At 42.7% G+C, this 16,676-nt stretch overlaps 1 protein-coding gene across 1 annotated transcript in view; it reads right to left on the bottom strand.

The window, feature by feature from the left end:
- The window catches only part of prkg2 (protein kinase cGMP-dependent 2), a 73,344-nt gene extending 63,566 nt beyond the window's left edge, over window positions 1-9,778 (bottom strand). Inside the window, exon 1 of the mRNA XM_080198904.1 lies at window positions 9,695-9,778. The gene's annotated coding sequence lies outside the window, so the exon portion shown is untranslated. The remainder of the gene's footprint in view (window positions 1-9,694) is intronic.
- Window positions 9,779-16,676: the final 6,898 nt, after the last annotated feature.

Here is a 16,676-nt window from a genome sequence, read left to right as displayed (position 1 = left end):
GGTCCCTGACACTGTGAGGCAGCAGTACTAACCACTCTGCCACCGCGCCACCCACAAAAATTATTGCGTCCAATCTGGGGCTCGAACCCACGCCCCTGAGATTAAGAGCTCTACTGACTGCCATTGTGCAATCTCCATGCCTGAATCAACAACTGTAAAGAGGACAATAAATGATTTGTATTGATCTTATTGTTTTGCCCTTGACAATGTTAATAAGTCAATTGATAGTAATTGCACGTGGCTTTATCATAAAGCATCAAACCATGTCCACTGTGTTCACAAACTAAACTGAATGTGCATGATGTCAACTAATTCTCTACTTTTCCTGATAATGCAAGGAATGAAAAATGCATTTATTTTTCAACTTCACTGGCAGAAAATTGATCCCCTGGTGTGCTAAGGGGACAGTTGTGATAGCGATAGAAATTTTGTGCATCAGAACCATTTACAAAACACATGCTTAGTGCCCCAGTTGAAATCACATGACACAAGGGCTTCACAAAAGAGGAGCAGCAATTGTGTCCTTTGCATTTACCAGCTCCCAATAATCTCCACAATCAGTTAGTTCATCAGTCAGAATCTCAACATGCCACAGTAAGTTAGTGAGCACTTTTTAAGCAATTTTACATGGGAAAACATGATGGTTACGTACTTAAGCTTATAGCATTTTTGATTTTGCTATGAGGATATGGTCAAAGTGATCAATAATAAGTAGACATTACTGAAAAAACTCCTTCAAATTGACCCCTAGCCTTAATTCTACACTTTCAGTAAAATCAACGCAAAGCCAACTAAGAACACACTGAGTTGAATCTATGCCATTTGGTAGGGTTGAATCATCTGCATAATGAGCATAAGCTCAGAGTGCAGTGTTGCCCTTGTCACACCATCAAGTGTAAGAGAACTGAGACAATCAGGCCAGCAACTCAAGTTTAAGGGAAATAAGCCCTAAATGGTAGGCAAGTGACTACAAATATGGAGAAACATTGTTGTAAGGGTCTACGGTGGATTTGAAATGTTTATCCATCTTTGTGACGACACCTGTGTGGATAAAGTTGTGCCAAGCAAGAGTTAATTGAAAACCACTGAGAAGAGAAACAATGGTGTGGTATAGCACCCAATTTCTTCTTTACCAATGGTAAAGTGAATGTGACATTGCATGAGAGGGTGCAAGGAGGGTTCCCATGGAGAACAGCACTGGAAGGCACCATTGTTGATTTAGAAAGACATCATGTGTTGGCGTAGGCTTGATGGGCCGAAGGGCCTGTTCCTGTGCTGTATTATTCTTTGTTTCTTTGGCACTACATGAGGTGGGTGCAAGGTAGTGACCCCAGAGAACAGAACAGAACAGCGGGAGGCACCATCTTTAACCAGGAGATTGGGACTGCGTTGAACAATCTGCGCGGTCGTTGTATGGGTGGAACAAAGCTGTTCCACATTCTCCTGGGGCCTTGCCAGCCAGGGAAAAATCTATATCCTGATAAATTGACATCCCATTTTCATGAGGCAGTTGTTGTAAGATTCTCCTCTTGCAAGCAAGCCTCTGATAATTGCCTTGTTGCATCTGTCAAACAGTTAAATGCCTGATCTGGAGCATTTCAATTGGCTGACTTGCAACGATCAAGTGAAACAAAGGTTTAATGCAATGGCAACCTTCGTGTCCGCAGAAGAGCTGGGGGCAAGTCATCAGCAGGCCTGCTTCTAAGAGATCATGAGTGGTGCAGACTCGATGGACAGAAATGCCTTATTCTGTGTTTTGCTCTTTTGTAACAATCAATATAATTCCTTTACTTTGTCATCTTACCTACAAATGTTGCTATTGTTAAATATAATTACCATTCCACCAAAACTCTTAATTATAAGTCAATCATTAATTCTGTATCATTCAATGCCAACTCGATTTTCTTAATCTACAGAAAACTCAATCAAAAAGAGGGGAAACATTAGTTTGTCTTGCAGTGCCACACTGACTCCCTAGGGTTAGATACCACCACAGGCCCACTACCTGTGTAGGCCATGTTTTTTTTCAATGATATCAATGGGGAAATGGAGGCAGGTTGCACAGGCTCACAGTGCTGCCAAGACAGGAGAATATACACAAGTCTGTACATTGTTGTCGCCTGAAGTGGCATAACATTAAATAGTCTTTCCCTCTTAATGCTTACCAGGTGATTTAATTTTGCAAGATCAACTAATGTTCTTGCCCCATTAACAGTGGCTATAGTTCTCTGAAAAGTAAGAGTGAGTATGCAATAGTACATCTGTAAATAAATTCCCTCCCTGATCATCTTATGTTGAAGCTGACCTTTGCTGTCAGCTCAGTCTCTGTGCAAAGCTTTAGAAGTTCCCACTTCAAATATTAACAAAGAATTTAAAAGTAAAGAATTGCTCTAACACAAAGAGAAATCAACCGAGCTGTGACACATTAGGCTTAAGGACAGCCAGATTTACCCTTTCCTTATAAATTCTTCCTCAGTGTGCCTGGATTCAGAACACGTCATAAGCCGAAAGAGCAAAGATCAAGTGATTTATAACCATAATCCTCACCCTTAAGATGAGTGTAGTACCATATGTGCTCAGACATTTAAAGGCAATAATAAAAGCAAAACACTGTAGACGCTGAAAAACTGAAATAAAAACAGACAGTGCAGTTCTGGCAGCATCTGTGGAGGGATAAATAGAGTTAACATTTCAAGTTGAATATGACTCTTCAGAACAAGAAGATAAAGAGCCACATTTGACTCAAATTTTAACTGTGTTTTACCCACCAAGATGCTGCCAGACTTGTTGTGTTTTTTCAGCTCATCCCATTTTTATTTAAAGACGCTTCCTGACTTCTCCAGAGCTGAAGTGGATAAAAGCAGCCTTTAGTGCACTGCCAAGTTAATTGGTCCAAAAGATTCCAGATTGAATCCTTCTGATCTTCACCGGGATAACACTGAGGGTGTCAGTATTAGTGTCAGTAAAATTGATTTTAAGGTGTAATTCCAAGTGTGGATATCGACAGCTGAACCCTGTTATTGGTGATCTCAGTTCCAGCAGCCATGACAATAGGGAATGCTCTAAACCAATGCACAAGGCCATCAGTATGACATGACCCTCCGGGCCTCAAGCAGTTAAAGGATGGTAATTCCATCAACAGCCTTCCTCCGGATATGCAATAAGCTCAGGACTTGCACCTCATATAAGCACATGTAAGCATATTAACAAAAGAAACTGTCCATCATCTACAAGGCATAAGTTAGGAGTGTGATGGAATACTCTCCACTTGCCTGGATAAGTTCAGTTCCAACAACAGTCAAGAAGTTCAACACCAGCCAGAACAAAGTAGCCCAGTTGGTTGGCATCCCTCCACAAACATTCACTCCCTCTATTACCAATGCACAGGGGACAACAGTGTGTACCATTTGGAAGATCCATTACAGCAACTCGTTCCTTTGGCAGTCCCTTTCAAACCTGACAGTTACCGCCTAGAAGAACAAGAAGAATGGCCTCCTTCTGCACTGTAGGATTCTATTCTATTCTAAGAGCAGCAGCTGCATAGGAATACCAACACCTGGAAGTTCCCTTCCAAGCCCCTCACCATCTTGACTTGAAAATATAATCAAAGTTCCTTCACTGTCACTGGGTCAAAATCCTTGAACTCCCTCCTCTACAGCACTGTGGGTGCACATATGTCACATGGACATACGGTTCAGGAAGGTGCTCACCATCACCTATTAACAATGGTACAAGAACGGGGCTATTAACAATGGGTAATAAAAATGCTAGTCCAGCGATGCCCACGTCCCATAAACAAAAAAAGGAAAGGTTATAAATGGATCTATATGATGAAAACCATCCTTGCATTTGTATTTCATCTCTCAGAAGCTTCCTAAAGTACTTTAGAAAAGTGGGTTACTTTGAAGCGTACGAGCCATTTTTCTTTTTGTCCAATACCACCAGGATAAAATTCATCTACACCTGTTCCCCATCTCCAGGAGGATGAAACTACTGAAATGGAGCACCAAACCCAACAACTTAAGCTGCATGTGTGCATTAAGTGAAATGTAAAAGACTCTGTAAGTCAGAGGAGAAGCACATGCATAAAATTACTGCTTGTTGCAGGGAAGAACCGGGCACATCAACTCAATGCCTGAGCACTGGCAGATCCACCTGATTTCCATTAATGACTCCCTGTTGTAGTGGAATAAATTAGAATCAGTAGCAGAAAAATAGATAGGACTTCTGATTCATGAGGCTCCAACCACATAACAACCTGCGACATATGCTGGATCAGAAACATATTCTGACATATCTGTCTGCATCTGTACAAAAACTACAAAAGATGTCACCTGACACTTCTAAAGTCCGTTTTGTGAAGGTACGTTGTCCATATCCTCTATTGCTTTTTAAAAGTAAAATGTCTTTTAATAGGTTTTTGACCTATAGGTTTAATAGGTTTTTGACAGACAAGGGAATTAAGGGTTATGGGGAGAAAGCAGGAAAGTGGAACTGAGCCACTTCAGATCAGCTATGATCTTATTGAATGGCGGGGCAGGCTTGAAGGGCTAGATGGCCTACTCCTGCTCCTATTTCTTATGCTCTTATGTCCATTGTGCGGCACTATCACCGTGCTAAACGGGACAGATAAGATCTAGCAACTCAAGGCTGGGCATTCATGAGGGGCTGTGGGCCATCAACAGCAGTGGAATTGTATTCCCAACACAATCTGCAACGTCATGGCCCAGCATATCCCCCACTCAACCATCATCATTCAAGCCAGGAGATCAATCCTGGTTCAATGAAGAGTGCAGGAGGGTATGCCAAGAGCAGCACCAGGCATACCCAAAAATGAGGTATCAACTTGTTGAATCCATCAAACAGGACTATTTGCATGTCAAACAGCATAAACAGCAAGTGATAGACAGAGCTAAGTGATCCCACAATCAACAGATCAGATCTAAGCTCTGCAGTTCTGCCATATCCAGTCGTGAATAGGGGTAGACAATTAAACAACTCACTGAAGGAATGGCTCCACAAATATCCCCATCCTCAATGATGGAGGAGCGTAGCACATCAGTGCAAAAGATAAGGCTGAAGTACTCGCAGCAATCTTCAGCCAGAAGTGGATAATCCATCTCAGCCTCCTCCAGTGGTCCCCAGCATCTCAGATGCCAGTCTCTGCCAATTCAATTCACTCCACATGATATCAAGAAACTGTCAGAGACACGGGATACTGCAAAGGCAATGGGCCTTGATAACATTCCCGTAATAGTACTGAAGACTTGTGTTCCAGAACTTGCCACTCCCCTAGCCAAGCTCTTCCAGTACAGTTACAAAACTGGCATCTCCCCAATGTGGAAAGTTACCCGAGTATGTCCTGTACACAAAAAACAGGACAAATCCAACCCAGCCAATCACTGCCCAGTCAGTCTACTCTCGATTATTAGTAAAGTAATTGAAGGGGTCATTGACAGTGCTATCAAGCAGCACACCTGCTCAGCAATAACCTGCTCAGTGATGCCCAGTTTGGCTTTTGCCAGGGTCACTCAGCTGACCTCATTCCAGCCTTGTTTCAAGCATGGACAAAAGAGCTGAATTCCAGAGGTGAGGTGAGAGTGACAGCCCTTGACTTCAAGGCCACATTCAACTGAGTGTGGCATCAAGGAGCCTAGTAAAACTGGAATCAAGAGGTATCGGGGGAAAACTCTATGCTGATTGGAGTCATACCTGGCACATCGGAAGGCAGTTGTGATTGTGGCTGTGGATGGTCAGCCACCTCAGCTCCAGGACACCTGGGCAGCACAGCGCCAGGATCTACAGTTCAATTCCAGCCTTGAGTCACTGTCAGTGTGGAATTTGCACTTTCTCTCCGTGTCTGCGTGGGTTTCCTCCGGGTGCTCCGGTTTCCTCCCAAAGTCCAAACATGTGTAGATTAGATTGATTGACCATACTAAATTGATCCTAGTATCATGAGATTAGCAAATGTGTGGAGTTACGAGAATGGAGTCTGGGTGAGATTGTGGTGGTACAGACTCATGGGCTAAATGGCTTCCTTCTGGACTGTAAGGATTCTATGATTCTATTCTATGATTCTGTCTCTGCAGGAATCCCTCAGGGTAGTGTCCTAGGCCCAACCATCTTCAGCTGTTTCACCAATGACCTTCCTTCCATCATAAGGTCAGAAGTAGGGATGTTCGCCGATGATTGCACAATGTTCAGAACCATTTGTGACTCCTTAGATACTGAAGCAGCACATGTTCAAATGCAACATGATTTGGATAACATCCAGGCCTCGGCTGACAAATGACAATTAACATTCGCACCACACAAATGCCAAGCAATGACAATCACCAACAAGAGACACCCTAACCACCACCCTTACCATCATTGAATCCCCCACTGTCTATATCCTTGGGATTACCATTGACCAGAAACTCAACTCAACTTGCCACATAAACACAGTGGCTACAAGGGCAGGTCAGAGGCTAGAAATACCACAGTGAGCAACTCATCTCCTGACTCCCTTATGTCCACCAGTTACATGGCACAAGTGTTCCATCACTGAATGATGGACTACTCCCCATTTGTCTGGATGGGTGCAGCTCCAACATCACTCAAGAAGCTTGACACCATTCAGCACAAAGCAGCCTGCTTGATTGGCATCACATCCACAAACATCCATTCCCTTCACTAGTGACACTCAGTAGCAGCAGTCTATGCTACCTACAAAATGCACTGCAGTAATTCACCAAAGGTCCTCAGACAGCACTTTCCAAACCCAGACCACTTCCATCTAGAAGAACAAGGGCAGCAGATACATGGGAACAACACCACCTGCATGTTCCCCTCCAGGCCGCTCATTGTCCTGACTTGGAAATATATCGCCATTCCTTCGCAGTTGCTAGGTCAAAATCCTGAAATTCCCTCGCTCATAGCATTGTGGGTCAATCCACAGCACGTGGACTGCAGCGATTCAAGAGGGGGGCTCACCACCACTTTCTCAAGGGCACCTAGGAATGGGCAATAAATGCTGGCCAGCCAGTGATGTCCATGTCCCACGAATGGATAAAAAAAACTCCCAATAAGCTTTATGGGCAACAAAATTCGAAAGTGCTGGAAGATCTCAGAGGTCTGACAGCAGCATCTGTAGAAAGAAAATAGAGCCAACATTTTGAATCAGGATTACCCTTCCTCCAAGCTTTACGCCACTGTCTGGCAGGTAGTGTGTGCAGAATCCTTGAAGTCAGGACAAAGTCCTTACTGTGTGTCTTAAGGAGCTTTAGAAATCACAAAATGCTTCTACCATCATAACAACAGCTAACAAGAAATCAGTTGGCAGCTAATGACCCCTTTATAATGCTGCTGAGCATTCGGCTGTGCAAGGTTAAGTAACAGATAAGGTTAGCTGAAAAATTAAGCTCCAAATTGAAAGCGCTAGTGCCAAATCAGCACCATGCTAACTGACATCATGATCTGCCTACCCTGCATACTTCCAGCTAAAACTCTCTGAATGCATACTAACACCTTCACCAAAACATCATCTGGAGCACTTGCACTGGTAGAGTATTCACACACAATGGATGTTACTTTGTATCTAAAAAACAGCACAAGTAACATCACAAAACTGGCCTCTAAGATTGTTGCAACCAATGAATCCTTGGTTGAAGTGCCAAAGGAGAAAAAGAAATCACTTCAAGCATCATATCCCAACAAGAAACATTACCTTCATCCGGTTAAATACATGAACTTCTTTGTGTGATGAACACCTCATTTTCCCACAGCATAAATGAATTAGATTTTCAAATCCGAGATAAAAGATTACAATAATTCAAATAAAAGTTGAAAAAATTACCATTGCCTTCTCTGCTTTCTTAGCTCCTGCCACTTTAAAACTATACTTCATGCATTTCTGTCCTTTCATTACAAGTCTCGGTGATTGAAAAAGACAACAAGTGATATTCAAATAAACAAATTCATGCTCAAGATTTAAAAGTTGGATTTTTGAAAAGCATAAAGTAAACCAGTTTTCATGTCCACTGCAATAAATTCATCTTTTTTAGGACATCAGTTAGTTACAACCAGCTTTGGTGCTGGGCTCATACAATTACAGATGGATAATAGACAGGACTAGCCAAAGAACACCTTAAAATTCTGTAATATCGCAACTTGACAATTCTTACCAAAATGCCTATCAAAGCTAGTTGCTGGAACCGGATGTAATCCTAGCCAAATACCATCCAGAAAAATTACAAATGAAACATATAATAGACCACCCAAAACATACTTCATAAGAATAACATTTACTGAAGTACCCCAAAGCAGAAGATTGGGATCTTATCCTTGCATGATTCTGCCTTAGGGACTTGGTGCATTTTCTTTTTTAACAAAAATGTGCATGCCACATTGTTGCCTCTTCCAAGAAAGTGTGCTTGAACCCATATGCATCCAATTTTATTCACAATTCTATATTGCACAGAATCAATTAAATGTAAATATCAGATGTAAACGTGTTGGAAGAAATTCAGAGACTAAATCTGGGATGGGTTGGTTGTCTTATAAGGAAAGACTGGGCAGGCTGGGTTTGTATCCACTGGAGTTTATAAGAATAAGAGGTGACTTCGTTCATAATTTCATAAGATATAGGAGCAGAATTAAGCCATTCGGCCCATCGCATCTGCTTCTGCCATTTGATCATGGCTGATATGCTCCTCATCCCCATTTTCCTGCCTTCTCCCCCTAACCCTTAAACCCAGTCCAATTAAACATCTGTCTAATTTGGTTGATAACCTTTAAGATCCTGAGGGATGGATGTGGGAAAGATGTTTCCTCTTGTGGGAGAATTTGTGATCACTGTCTAAACATAAGGGATCATCCATTTGAAATGGAAGTAAGGCAATTTGTTTGGTCTCAGAGGGTCATGAATCTTTGAAACTCTTTTCCCGAAAAGGTGATTGAAGAATTTGAATATGTTTAAGGCAGAGTGGATATATTCTTGATAAGCAAGCCGATGAGGGGTCACGGGTGGGGAAGGGGGTGGGGGGGGTTGTAGGCGTGATGCAGATCTGAGGTTACTACCAGATCATGGAGGGCTGAACTACCTATTCCTGCTCCTTGTTCTTGCATGAAACTAAATAGATGGTCCATCTCACCTCTGCTGGTGCAAGCGCTACAACCGAGGTTGTTTGCTAACCCTATTCCCACGCTCCTTTTACATACTTGCCCTTTTTAATTTTTTTTTCAAATATTTACATAGTCTGCTTTTCCAATAGGCTCTGCATTGCATCGGCCTCAAGGGTTGTTTGTATTAAAGAATTGATTCTCCCAGAATAGTATCCCTTCATCATTCACACAAAAGCGGATACTTTCCTCTCTCACGCTACTTACGAGAGAAGGTAGTGTTTACATTGCAGCGTGTTTATAACCTTATACATAGTAAGTCATTCGTAATACAGGTGCAGTGTTCATAATCCATATATCTTAAAGAAATGCATCTTACGGAAGTATTACAGGAGAATGTATCTTAACTACAACTTATCCCATGTGGAACCGTCTACCTTGAAGGACAATTTATCCAATATTTCAGCCTCTCGGAAAATTGTACCTTGCATAAAGATGCCACATCATCCAGGTGTGTTGTACTCGAAGTAAGGTAAAGAGCTGTGCAGCTTACAAAAGAGTTTCTTAGCCTGTAGTGAGAAATGCTTCTTACCAGGTACAGATGCTTTTATTTTTGTTGATCCCGGATGCTCCACAACAGAACGGTAACTCCGACCACAATGAATGCGAATGGCAGTGCTCCCTCCTGTTTGCTGGGAGTGTCTGGATGGTGCAAAGCTCGGAACTCCACTCCCCTCACAAGCGGAACGCCCCGCTGTAAACATGCACGGTGCTCCTGCCATCAGCCAGGGCTGTAAACAATTAAGTAGCGAGTCCCGATCACACTTGTCGGTGGCAGTAAAGGTGCCAGGGCTGATCCATCACAATGAACGGCAGCACCGAGCCGCTCTGAGTAACCGGACCTCTGAATCCGCTTCCAGCAGGAACATGTCCTGGAATGGTTCCAAGATCTTAAAATACGACCAGAAACAAGTCGGTTGTTTAATTTCACATGCGCCAGGGTATTCCAAAATCTGCAAGCAACTTCGAAATATTATGGTGCTTGCGTCTCTTGCTGTGTCGTATGCCTCAAGTAGGGACAAAACTGTTGCTTTATGAGTTTGAGGTGGTTGATGATGAAGTGTCTCTGAGCGCTGCTCCTCCCGGGAAACTGGGGATGGGTGTTGTTGGGTGCTGACCATCTCCCCTGTTAAGAAAATTGACGAAGGTTGGGCTAAATGTATTTGCTACAGTTTCGCCTCAGAGTGGTCAGGGTCTACTGAAACTGTCATGTCGTGACAGCCCTGTGAGAATGACATCTTAAAAAGTCTGACAACACCAGGTTTTAGTCCAACTGATTTATTTGATAGTAAACTCACAAGCTTTCGAGGGGACTCCCTCTTCGTTAGGGGAATGGAGAGTTCTCCATTCACTCTCCATTCATCTGACGAAGAGGGAGTCCCCTCGAAAGCTTGTGAGTTTACTATCAAATAAATCGGTTGGACTAAAACCTGTGTTGTCAGACTTTTTACTGTGTTTACCCCAGTCCAACGCCGGCACATCCACATTATGAAAATGACATCTTGCCATTGGAAGTGTTTTTAAATCCAATTTCCACCCACTTCTCCTATGTATGATGAGGAGATGCTGGAGTTGGACCGGGATGGGCACAGTAAGAAGCCTCACAACACCAGGTTAAAGTCCAACAAGTTTATTTGGAATCAGGAGCTTTTGGATCAGGTTAGTGATGAAGGAGCAGCCCTCCTAAGCTTGTGATTCTAAATAAACCCGTTGGACCTGATGTTGTGAGATTCCTTACTTCCCCTATGTAGGCACTGGGAATAATTCCTCCATACCAATTGTGGGGAATTATAAGCAATGGAAAATGAAAGGTCTTAGACACAAGGACACCACTGGTGTTCCAATATGTGTGGTGAGTGATCCAGATTTCCTAAAACATGTAGTCAGATAATTGCTACAGTGATTCTTGCATCCTGTAGTACTTATAGGCAAGTGGCCATTCTTCATGTGTGACATTAGACAAGGTGTTGACAGTTATTCTCCTGTAATAGCCCAGTCTTGATCTTTACTCATGTTTACTCATATCAAAAGATTTTTCTCCCAGGAATAATGAAACTATTTCCCCACCATTGTTCCAGACTGTGCCCTGATAGCCTTTATTCTGTGTTCAGTATGGAAGCTTCCTTCATAGCTCATAGGGGATCCACTGTGAAAACTTTCTAGCTAATTGTCACATTAAAAACAAACTAATTGTATGTATTCAAACGGAAAATGCTGGAAATACATGGCAGGTCTGGCAGCATCTGTGGAGGGAGAGAACAAGAGCTAATATTTCGGTTCAAGGACCTGAACTGAAGGAAGATAAAAATGTAATAGATTTTGAGTAACTGAAAGTGCGAGGGGGAGGAAGAACAAAGTGGGAGGTCTGATAGGGTAAAGGGTGGGAGAGAATAAATAGCAAAAGATTAAATGGTTCAAAAGGCAAAGGGAATGGGAATGATTGTACTAGAGAAAGAAAAGAGTTGTCCAGAATGAGTGTCTATGGCATGTTAGAGGAACAAGACTTAACTATATATATTTTTATAAAACATGCATAATTTTTTCTTCATTTTACAGGACATGAGTCCAGCCAGTACAATCCATTATTGCCCACCCCAACTGCCCTCCATTTCACAGTCAACTACATTGCTGTGGCTCTGGAGTTCCAGATCAGGTAAGAATGGCAGATTTTCTTCCCTAAAGGGCAACTTGTTTCATGGTCATCATTTAGACCTTCTTAATTCCAATTTTTTTATTTAATTCAAATTTCATAATTTGCTGTGGTAGGATTTGAATCTGGGTCTTCAGATCTTGCTCTGTGTTACTGGTACAGTGTCTAGTACTGTACCACTACATCACTGCTTATCCATGGCCTCAACCCTGTTTCTAAAATTTTAAAAGCTGGACAAAGACCTTTGGAAATGGTTGAATTGATGTCTCTCTGTGAAGCCAAACAAAACAAGCTACCTAGCAGTGTCGAGGAACCTTGCACATCGTTATCTCTGGAGAGCCACTACCTCACAAGAGGTTATTGCAGAATGTCAGGGGACATGGAGTTGGGGGTAGGGTGTTAGCATGGATAGAGGATTGGTTGTCAAATAGGAGGCAGAGAGTGGGGGTCAATGGGTGCTATTCGGATTGGCGGATGGTGACTAGTGGAGCGCCCCAGGGGTCGGTGCTGGGGCCTCAGCTATTTACCATTTATATAGATGATCTGGAGGAGGGAACCGAGTGTAGGGTGTCGAAATTTGCTGATGACACCAACATTGGTGGAACGGCAAATTGTGCAGAGGGTGTGGAGAGTCTACAGAAGGATCTAGATAGGCTGGGCAAATGGGCCAGGAAATGGCAAATGGAATTTAATGTTGGCAAGTGTAAGGTGGTCCACTTTGGTAGGAATAATGGTAGGAAGGATTATTACTTACGTGGCGAAAAACTGCAGCAGGCGACGGTGCAGAGGGACCTCGGGGTTCTTGTGCATGAGTCGCAAAAACCCAGCTTGCAGGTGCAGCAGGTGGTCAGGAAGGCGAATGGGATGCTGGCCTTCATAGCGAGGGGGATTGAATATAAAAGTAGGGAGGTCTTGCTGCAGCTGTATAGGGCATTGGTGAGGCCGCAGCTGGAGTACTGTGTGCAGTTTTGGGTGCCGTACTTACGCAAGGATATTTTGGCCTTGGAGGGAGTGCAGAGGAGGTTTACTAGGCTGATGCCGGAGTTGAGGGGGTTGAGCTATGAGGAGAGGCTGAATAAATTAGGCTTGTACTCGTTAGAGTTTAGAAGAATGAGGGGAGATCTCATTGAGACGTATAAGATGATGAATGGGATGGATAGGATAGAGGTGGAGAGACTCTTCCCGCTCAGAAAGGATAGTAGGACTAGAGGGCACAGCCTCAAGATAAAGGGGGGGCGGTTTAGAACGGAGTTAAGGAGGAACTTCTTCACTCAAAGGGTGGTGAATCTCTGGAATTCTCTGCCTGTTGAAGTGGTGGAGGCTACCTCGCTAAATATTTTTAAGACGCGGGTTGATGGGTTTTTGATAAGAGAGGGGATTAGGGGTTATGGGGAGAGGGCGGGAAGGTGGAACTGAGCCATGACAGATCAGCCATGATCTTATTGAATGGCGGGGCAGGCTCGAAGGCCTGGATGGCCTACTCCTGCTCCCATTTCTTATGTTCTTGTGTTCTTATAACAAAACAGGTGGTGTATTTCTCGATCTCACTGCAGCATACAACATCACCAGGCACACTGGTCTCCTCATTAAAATCTCAAGAATCTTCCCTCTGTGTCCTTTTTATAATGGAATTTGTAATAAAATGTCAACTGATGCCATCGGATTATTACTCCGAGATTGATGATTCAGGCTGCACGTCGGTGATGAGACAAGTGCCTGGAAGAAACAGTCCTTTTTCAGGTATCTGTTCTAGCCCCCATCCTTTTCAATATCTCTTTCAACAGTCTGCCTCCAACCCTGTCTCAGAAGTTCATTTATGCTGAGGATATCGTATGTGCCCTCAAGCTTGGACATTTTCTAAACCAGAGGCAACATTAAACAATAATGTTGCAAAGCTGGTTAGTTACTGCCAGACATGGTACCTTCAGCTCAGCAGCAACAAAACAGTCTCACGCATAGTTCACCTCTACAATGCCAGCATGAAGGGTGAACTCAACATCTCAGTGAATAACAAGAGACTAAATCATGAACAATATCCCACTTATCTTGGTGTTAATACCAACCTATATAAAACATCTGAGCAAGAAAGCAGCAAAGCTCAAAATGTGAAACAATCTCCTCGGCAATTGTGTTGGCTGTTCATGGGGTGCAGATGCTGAAACCTTAAGTTCTTGCCATCATCTACTCACCTATTGAATTCTATGGACCAGTACGATACAACACATCCCAAACTGCCCAGTTCAACACAACAATGAATATCATCTCCAGTACTCTCCAATCAGCTCATCTCCCCTGGCTCCCAGTCTTGAGTAACATCCCGTCCCCTCACATAAGGAGGGAGACTGCAACAAGAAAGCTCCAGTAGAAAGCTTACAAGCTTGCTGCTGCACAAGGACCTTACCAATCCATCTGCTGCTCACCTCCCAGCATGCCAGCTGTATAGCGAAAACCACCATGCCAAGGAATAAGAGCAGAAGCCCTGTGGCCACACACACCACCATTAAAAAAAAATTTCCTCATCACCCTATTTTCTGATGCACCCTTATGTACGTATGTTCTGATCCTTCCTATCACATTCTGGTTATCATTACCTTGATCTATTACCATGTCCTTCCTTTTTAGTTTTCCGAATCACCCCTCATGTGAACTCTCCTCTCCACTACTGAGTTTAAAGTCCTCTCTACAGTGCTAGTTACATGATTCACCAGTGCCCTGGTCCCATTTTCCCCAGTACCAGAGCCACTGCCCCATGAAGCAAAACTCATTTCTCCCACACCAATCTTTGAGCCATGCATTTAACTCTTTGATCTTCTTGACCCTTAGCCAATTTGCTCACGGCCCAGGTAGCCATCCAAGTGATTATTACCTTTGTGGTTCTGCTTTTTGTTTTAGATTCCGATTGTTGCTGAGACTAGTGTCTATTCCCCAACTATACTGTCCCTGACTACAACTACATTCCATTTTGCTCCCACTTGAATGAACCCCTGCAGCATGGTGCTGTGGTCAGGTTTCTCATCAATCCCTGCTCTTATCCATGCAATCTGCAGGAATGCTAGATCTGTTAGGCATTTTCAAAGGCTGAGGATCCTTCATTGCTACCTTCCTTGAGGGAGGATCCCCATTCCTGCCTCACTTGCAATCAGACCTCCCTGTCTCTGAGCACATCAAATTGGAAGAACTAAACTGAGAGATATGACTGCTACTCTAGAAATCACCAATATTCACCAAATGTTCTCCATCTCCTCCTTAATATTTTAACAGTCTCCCAGGCTATCAGTGTCTTCTAAGCTGTTCTACAGATTGTGAAAGACTTCATGCAATGTGTTGAGAATGCACACAGTGGATAGTTTTTCCTATTAATCTATCTTTTCAACTGGATACAGAGAAACCATCTCTCCTCTATGCACATGTTCCTGAATCATTACTTTTTTGCACACTGGATCACAGAAATAAAAAGCTGCATCAGAACTATATTTTCCTCTCTGCAGAGGTGGTGAGACAAGGATAAATGATTTTCTGACCTCTAACGACGGCTCTGTGAGGAAATGGTATCAGGCTAAATGTGTTAATGTTTCAAAAACACATATTACGCATTACGCATCAGGCTTACATTAACACTCTTGGACTCGTCGCTCTGTTCTCTCTCCGCAGATGCTGTCAGACCTGCTGAGATTTTCCAGCTTTTTTGTTTTCATTTCAGATTCCAGCATCGACAGTATGTTGCCAGGTTAATGGCAGTTTGACATTGATGGGCGTGAGGAATATCTGTTGCACCCTTTTCACCAGGAATCCAGATCGAGAGAAAGGCAGATTTTTAAATAGAAAGCTGCAGGGCAAGTTTTCAGCAGGCTCATTAGCAGAGCATAGAGCATATTAGCAAGGGATTGTTTAATAAAAGTCAAGCAAGGCACAGGCAGCATTCCACTCGGACACCAATTAAGGCCCTTAAATTGGAAACTGATACCCACTTAAGGACCATATCCTGCTGCTGCTGCTTAGGGGGTGTTTGTTGGCTCTATTTTTGTAGAGTTAAGCAAAGGTTGCTGCATATTTCGTCAGGTTCAGTGAATGAAGATATCAAATCATACAATTGACATTTACAGCACAGCAAATACATCCAACAATACAAAAGTCAAAGAGATATTTTTGTACAGTCAGTTGTATAGTTGGAGAAGAATAAGTGAAAAATCTGGCTTAGCTATGAAAAAGCAGGTTTCTTTTTTTCTGGTAGTTGTAGATTCAGCTATATGCTCATTACCTCTCTTTTGTATGCCACTTATAGCAGATTAGGGAAAATTCAAAGTCATTATCCTATGGGAGTAGGTTTTCAGGGAAATGTGGCTAACACAAACTCCACAGAAAGGCAGTGCAAAAAAGTAATTGGAACAAATATCTATATTCAACACTGTCAGGTTATTGACAGTGATCTTCATACGTCTTTTCCAAATTAAGTACTATCTGCCACACTTTCCAAGCCCACCAAGTTGTACAGAGCTCACTAACCTTGCATGTCACCTACACCTATTGGAACTTTTAGCATTATCTTTAGCACTTCCATGTGTATAAAGTAAATTAATGAGCAATCTGGCATAATTCCTGATGTATTCCACAGCTTGGCCGATCAGATTCAGTTAACAGTAACACGTTTGCTCTTCAAAAAGAGTCAGGAGGAAATTCCCACACTCCAAAATTATAAGGAAAACATAGGAACAAAAATGCTCTTATTCAGCCTGCACGATTAGCAATTTAAAATCCCTACTAATCAGCAATAACTTGCATTTTTTTAGCAAATCTTGCAACATTAGGTAGTCTCAAAGTAATTAACCATTAAAGAAATATCATTGTTGTATTGTAAGGAAATTGA

Source organism: Carcharhinus amblyrhynchos, chromosome 1 (genome assembly GCF_965287045.1).
Source record: "Carcharhinus amblyrhynchos chromosome 1, sCarAmb.v2.hapA, whole genome shotgun sequence".
In the NCBI taxonomy this organism is placed as follows: domain Eukaryota; kingdom Metazoa; phylum Chordata; class Chondrichthyes; order Carcharhiniformes; family Carcharhinidae; genus Carcharhinus; species Carcharhinus amblyrhynchos.
The sequence above is the reverse complement of the archived record's forward strand: the minus strand, read 5'-3'. Positions and strand labels throughout refer to the sequence as shown.